The sequence below is a fragment of the Peromyscus leucopus genome, chromosome X, assembly GCF_004664715.2.
Source record: "Peromyscus leucopus breed LL Stock chromosome X, UCI_PerLeu_2.1, whole genome shotgun sequence".
Lineage (NCBI taxonomy): Eukaryota > Metazoa > Chordata > Mammalia > Rodentia > Cricetidae > Peromyscus > Peromyscus leucopus.
Window position 1 is genome coordinate 75,231,710 of NC_051083.1, and position 6,934 is coordinate 75,238,643.

Sequence of the window (6,934 nt, forward strand, 5' to 3'; positions counted from 1 at the left end):
GCAGAGATCCATCTGGATCTCTGTGAGTTCATGTCCACACTGGAAAGAGCCAGGCATTGTGACACACACCTTTAATCTCTTCACTTGAGATCTCATGTCTTACTTGGGAAAGACACACACCTTTAATCCCAAGAAGTGATGGCAGGAAGCAGAAAAGACACCAGGACCAGGAACTAGAGGCTTTTAGGCTTTTAAGCTTTTAGACTTTTGAGCAGTTCAGCTGAGATCCATTCAGATGAGAACTCAGAGGCTTCCAGTTTGAGGAAATAGGATCAGCTGAGGAATTGTAAAGGTGAGGTTGGCTGTAGCTTGTTCTGTCTCTGTGATCTTTCAGAATTTACCCCAATATCTGGCTCGGGGTTTTATTAATAAGACATTTTAAAATTCATGTTACAATTCTGAAGTGTTAAGAATGTCATGTCTCCACTCCCCACTGTGGTGATATATTATTTGTGATGAAAAGTGGTGATTTTTTTTTGATTTAATAAAGTTTTATTTTTCCAAATGTACAGCTGATTGAACCTGTTCAAGCATCTTCGCCGGCAGCTGGGGCACCTCCACCCTTTGTGTTTCTGGTATAAATTACTTGGGCTCTGTGCTTTGAAACCAGCTTGATAAGTCCTTTACTAAGTAGCTCCTAAAGGGCTTCCCTGGCCAAAGAACCTCGAATCTTCAGTCTATCAGAGACCACAGCTGGAGTAATAAGCTTGTAGTTGGGAACATCCTTACAGAGTTTGTCATATGTAGCTTTGTCAAACAGGACCAGATTATTGAGCTTGTCCTGAACTTTGACTTTGGACCACTTCTTCTTTTTGGCCTTGCCACCAAACTTATTTACTGGGTCTTTGTCTTTTTTGGCTGACTTTCTGGCATCTTTCTTATTCTTGTCATCCTTGGGTAGCATGATGAAGCTTGGAGAGTGGCGACGACCGCTGTAGCCTCGCTAAGATATCGGGAAAAAAAAGTGAAATGTGGTGATATTTTATTTGTATGTTAATAAATAAAGCTTGCCTGGAGATCAGGGGTGGGGAAAGGACAGCCATTTTAATAAACACAAAAGGCAAGCAGCACATGCCCTTAATCCCTTCCAGGCAGGATCTCTGTGTGTTCTAGGCCACACTAGGGAACAGATTCATGCAAGGTGATATTCACCTTTAAACTTAGTACCATCCATAGATACTTGGAGGTCTGTACAGACAGACAGAAATTGACACAGCTGTGTAGGAAGAGGAAGTGAGGTAGCTGGGATAAGATAGCCAATGAGAGGCCAGAACAGCAAGGCAATAAAGGCATGGGTAGACAGGAAATAACTTGCATTTGGAAGCTGCAGAGTTGGTGAGGTAAGATTGGCTGGTGGCTTTCCCCATTTCCCTAATCTAAGGCTTTCACCCCTATATTTGGCTCCATGTTTTTTATTCAATAAGACCATTTAGAAATTTGTCTACACCCTGCCTCACACCCAGGCACAAATAGAGAACTCAGATATTTTACTTACTAGATATTAACAAGGCCTTGATTCCTCTACCTTTTATATGTTATTTTATAACTTTAAAGATTAAACATAGGTGAAACTTGAATTCTTAGGTACGATGTACTACAATTTATTCCAAAGATGGTTTTATATGTAGAATTGATTATACTTTATTTGGTTATTAGACCAACTTAAATTCTCACAGGAAATTCAGTGGATTAACTTAGTTTATATGTTGAATATTATAACTAACCCACTCATCTCTCTGTGTGTGTGTGTGTGTGTGTGTATGTGTGTGTGTGTGTGTGTGTGTTTTGGTGGAGGAATAGACACATAAAAAAGAATGTGTAAAAATAGGAAACAAAATGATATTAAATTACTGTAACTTTAAGTTGGAGCACAGATTATTTATGGCTGTGTACACCTAATTTTAAAGGTGTCAATCCTTACTGTTCTAAACCACTAAATATTTCTTGTCTAATTCACTTCATAAGTTGTTAACTTTTCTTCTAATTACTTCTTGAAATTGAAATATATGGCACATTTTTGCAGTGGTTGGAATTACCCAGAAACTAGGTTCTCTTTGCAAACTGCCTCCTTGGACATCATCAATTCTTTCATTTTCAGAGCTCTGCTTTAAAATGAGCTTAAATGGAAAGCCTAACAAAGTCTTTATAAATGATTTAAAGAGTCTTCATCTATCAAAAAGGCTTATGACTGCTTTACTTTATTCTTTGTAGAAATCTCTCCATATAGGTATGAAAAAGATGAGTTAAACCTCTGTACATATGACACATATCAAGATCCACAATCCATAGTATATAGGAAAGTAATTCATTTATAGGGTTTTACTAAACTGGTACTCTCTAATCATCCCAATATAATAATTACTCCAAAAAAAATCTCTGGCCTTCTCCACAGAAAATATCTTAATTTTACAATCACAGCACCCATAGTTGTATTTATTTGCAAAATAAATAAACAATAAATTGGTTTTAATTAATGTGACCAAAGACAAAGAGGTTTGAGTGCTTCAGTGCAGACATTGATCCACATACATTTTGTTTTCATGTGATTCCAGAAACCCTTCTTAAATTAAAGTCTCCATGGAGACCATAGATGGATCAAGTTTTTAGTTTGCATGGTTTTCAGTGTACTTTATTGCTCTCTATAGGGAAATAAGATGATGAGAGAAAGAAACATTGATTTTATGTGCCACTTATAGGAAGCCTGAAGACTAGATTACAAAAAGCAATCAAAGTAAAGCACCGAGACTTCATGTGATGGCCAGAATAATAAGAATACAGTTGGAAGCCAAAATTCTGTGACATAGAACTTCTGTATGATGATCTCATAGATGTGAGGGCTAGAGAGTTTCTCAACTTTTGGAAGGATTCTGATACGAATCCTTTACATTTTTTTTTTTTTTAATTTGGAAGCTAGTGTCCCTAGATGAGGCTAGCAGTTTCAACATCAACAAGCAAAATTATAAACTGCAATCTGTTGAACTAAAAATCTATCTTAAATCAGAAAGCCTAAGGACTGAAATTTTGATGCATACTAATGGCATAGAACTCTAGAAAGGAATACACTATATAAGGAAAAAAAACAATATTTGGCTATCACAACTTCCCTGGTAGTTTGTCATATTATTTATGAATTTAATAATAACAAATGTTTTGTGTTCACAGGAAGTTCCTTTTCATCCACTTTCTAAATTTTAGTTTATATTTTGTCGATTAATAAAATCTTTATCTGCATAGATTTTTCAAGACAATTATTCCTCATGGAGTGACATTCTTATTGATTCATTTTTAGAAAAAATTACTTCTGGCCTCTGTAGAACTATAATTGAATTATGACCAAAAAGTTTTTTTTTTTTTTTTTTTTTTTTTTTTTTTGCATTAAGTGGATCTAATACTTGTAGCTTTCTTTCAAAATATGCTATACACAAAGAACTCCAAGCAACTAAGGAATGCTGACAGTAGGAGGAAAATTCTTCGTCAGGAAATAGCACACTAATTAGTCTTCCAATACTAAATGGTCAGCCCTGAGAAAATACATATAAGTAACATTATATGGACTGAGCAGGTTATATATTGGAATATATGTATACACATGTATGCATATGTCATACTTAATGAAAAAAGGCTATAAATTTGAAAGATAGATAAATGGCATATAGGATGATTTGGAGAGATGAAAAGAAAGAGACAAATGTTGATTTTATTGATTGCTCTCCATAAACTGATGGAAAGGCCTTATTGCTGAAGACAGCATCTACATAATGATTGAACATGGTAAAGTTGAGCTGATGCATTCCTAGAACCTTCACCTCTCCTGAATACTGTTCAGGGTACTGGAAGGTATTTTGCAAGCTATCAGAAGAAAAAGGTAAACATCAACTTATCTATAAACCCTTTGATCTGCATTAGTAACCTGTCTGCATAATATGCCGGTGTAATAGTAGTACGAAAGTTGTGGGAACAGCCAACCACTATTTGATTGGATTTAAGGTCCAATACAGGAGATGGAACCCATGAACAACATTGCTTGCATGGCCAAGAACCTGAAAGTAGACAGGCCATAGACATAGCAGAAATATTACTGTTCTTCAAAAGGAAAATAGCAGTAAACTGGCTCTTAATGACATTCTGCTATACTCATAGATCAGTGTCTTGATTTATTATTAAAGACGTTTCAACCTGTAGGAGATAGGAGCAAATGCATAGAACTACAAATGGACATGGTGCAATAAATTATATACCTTGGAACATTCAATCATAAAAAAGATGACTCCATCAAATCCTTCCCCTGGCAGATCAGGGGACTTTGCAGAAAAGGAGACAGAAAGATTATAAGAGCCACTATGGATGAATGACACAAAGGAAACAAAGCCTTCTAGGAACGATAGTGGTGATGTAGACATGATCTCACAGAGACTGTGGCAGCATGCACAGGGTTTGCAAAGGGTAAAGCTAGGCTAGGTCCCAGTGCTGAGAGGGAAAGTAAACACCAGCCCCTATGATTAACCCAGAAGTTATGTCCTTTGGAAAATCACTAGTAAAGGAAAAGTTACTTTTCTTCAGTAGTCTTACTAGATATACCAACCACAAATAAGGTCATGTTCCAAGTCCAGATATATATGGCCAACAGAAAATAAACTCAATGCTATTTTTCTTTTTGTGTCTCAAAATGTGCTCTCTCTCTCTCTCTCTCTCTCTCTCTCTCTCTCTCTCTCTCTCTCTCTCTCTCTCTCTCTGTTTTTGTTCATTAACTTACAGGTCTTTTGCTTATACATTCTGATTTCCAATTTTGTGTTTTTATGGAATTTCTCTGTGTGTGAGTGTGTGTCTCTGTGTCTGAATTGTTTCTTGGACTTGTTCTTTGTCCCTTTACCACCTTATTTCTTTGTTTTATCCTCTTCTGTTTGTTATTTTGCTGCTTTTTTGTTCTGATCAGAGAAAGTGTATAGATGTGTGGGAGGGGCAAGCAGAGAGGATCTGGAAGGAGTTGCACTGGGGAAACTGTGATCAGAAGATATTATAAAAATTGTATTTTCAATAAAAATTAAAATTATAAAAAATAAAAAAGCTAAAAACAATATAAATATGAAAAATAAACCACCATATAATTTGCAGTAGTAAAGCTTTTATTAAAAAATATTTAGAAATTCATAACTCTTGACTCATATTTACATATAGTCCTAAAAATATATACTTAGATTTTTCCAGTTACTACATAAAAATGTTCATCTTTTAAATGTATTTTTTCCTGTAAAATTAATTAGTCTGTAGATTGACACATAGTTTCTAATCATCACAAACAAGCTTTAAATTTCAGTAGTATATATGAGAAATGACTTTAATACATAATGGTTAACAATTGTCTTGCACTTGACCTATCACTAAAATATCTCTAAAAGCCAGAACCTATTTTTTTACTACATTCTGGTAGAGTGTTTACAAAATCAGTCCTATAAAACAGTATCACTCTCTTTTGAGAAATTGTTTACTTTTAAACTTCTGAAGGACAAATTCATTTTTTTTTGTCTAGACACACTAGTCATGGGGGGAAGCAGTAAATATATTCTCATATATTTAGCATGCTTTGAAAGGCAAATGCAAATAGTATAAAGTCTATTCACTTTAGAAAACCTTCCCCTTTGTACATAGCTCAATCAGGTTAATATGATATATATGTCTGCACATAGACTTTTTTTAGTTTTATTGCTGTATAATTTCTGAGTTAATGGGAAAGAGTTTGCCCTTATGAGTACTCAAGAATCTTCAATGAATTTATAGCCTCCATTGTAAGACACATGAAGTCTCGGGACAGCCTTCTTCTTAACCTCTGCTAAGAGTATCCAGATTTTGCCGGGCGGTGGTGGCACACGCCTTTAATCCCAGCACTTGGGAGGCACAGCCAGGTGGATCTCTGTGAGTTTGTAGGCCAGCCTTGGCTACAGAGTAAGTTCCAGGGAAGGCACAAAGCTACACAGAGAAACCCTGTCTCGAAAAACAACAACAACAACAACAACAACAACAAAGAGTATCCAGGTTTAAGCAGCCGAGTTTCCACCACAGTTTGTCTCCAGTTGTACAAAATGCTAATTTTCCCCATATGCATATTGAGATTTTCATCCAATACTTATTATCATTTTTCAGTATCATCTGTGACAGGTCCTTCTAGTGATACAGCATATTCCTTAGTTTTCTGTTTCTGTGATAGAATAAGCTGACAAAAGCAACTACTAGGAGAAAGTGTTTATTTGGCTTAAAGTCCCAAAGAGAGTACAGTCCATGATGGCAGGGAAGGCATCATAGCAAGAATGTGTGACTGCCATGGCAGTTAGGAAGCTATGATCACATTTTACCTACCTGTACAAAGCAAAGAGAAAGGACATAAAAGTGGGACCAAACTTAAAGACTAAAAGTTGCCCTCAGTGTCATACTTCCCCCAGCAATAATCTAATACTCCACCTTCTAAAGATCCTATAACCTTTTCTAACAGTACCACCAGTATAAGGCATAAGAACATGTGTTCCCATTCATAAGTTTGTATAGGACCTTTAATATTGAAATATATATATATTATATATACATGTATATACATATATATCTTTGAATGCACACACACACACACACACACACACACACCACATTTACTGTTGACAATGAAAAGACAAAACAACTTAGAGAAGTCTAGAGTCTCTCTGGATGATCCTTCATCCCCTCTTTGCTACTGCTTGTTTCTTTTCTCCTACATATTTCTCTTGGACCTTTTCATATGTTGATAGTGAGCCAAGTAGGAATTCATTTTCTACAGCAGTGTGTAGCAATTCTCTGTGAGAGTCAAGTCAGAATGATTCTGCCTTATTTTCTATTTCAAGAGCCTAACAATATACATCATGCTCAAGTTACAGGCAAAAAGAATTGTGCTCCAACTCGCAGCACTTTATAT

At 35.8% G+C, this 6,934-nt stretch overlaps 1 pseudogene; it reads right to left on the minus strand.

The window, feature by feature from the left end:
* Window positions 1-469: 469 nt before the first annotated feature.
* Window positions 470-904, minus strand: LOC114696804 (annotated as a pseudogene).
* Window positions 905-6,934: the final 6,030 nt, after the last annotated feature.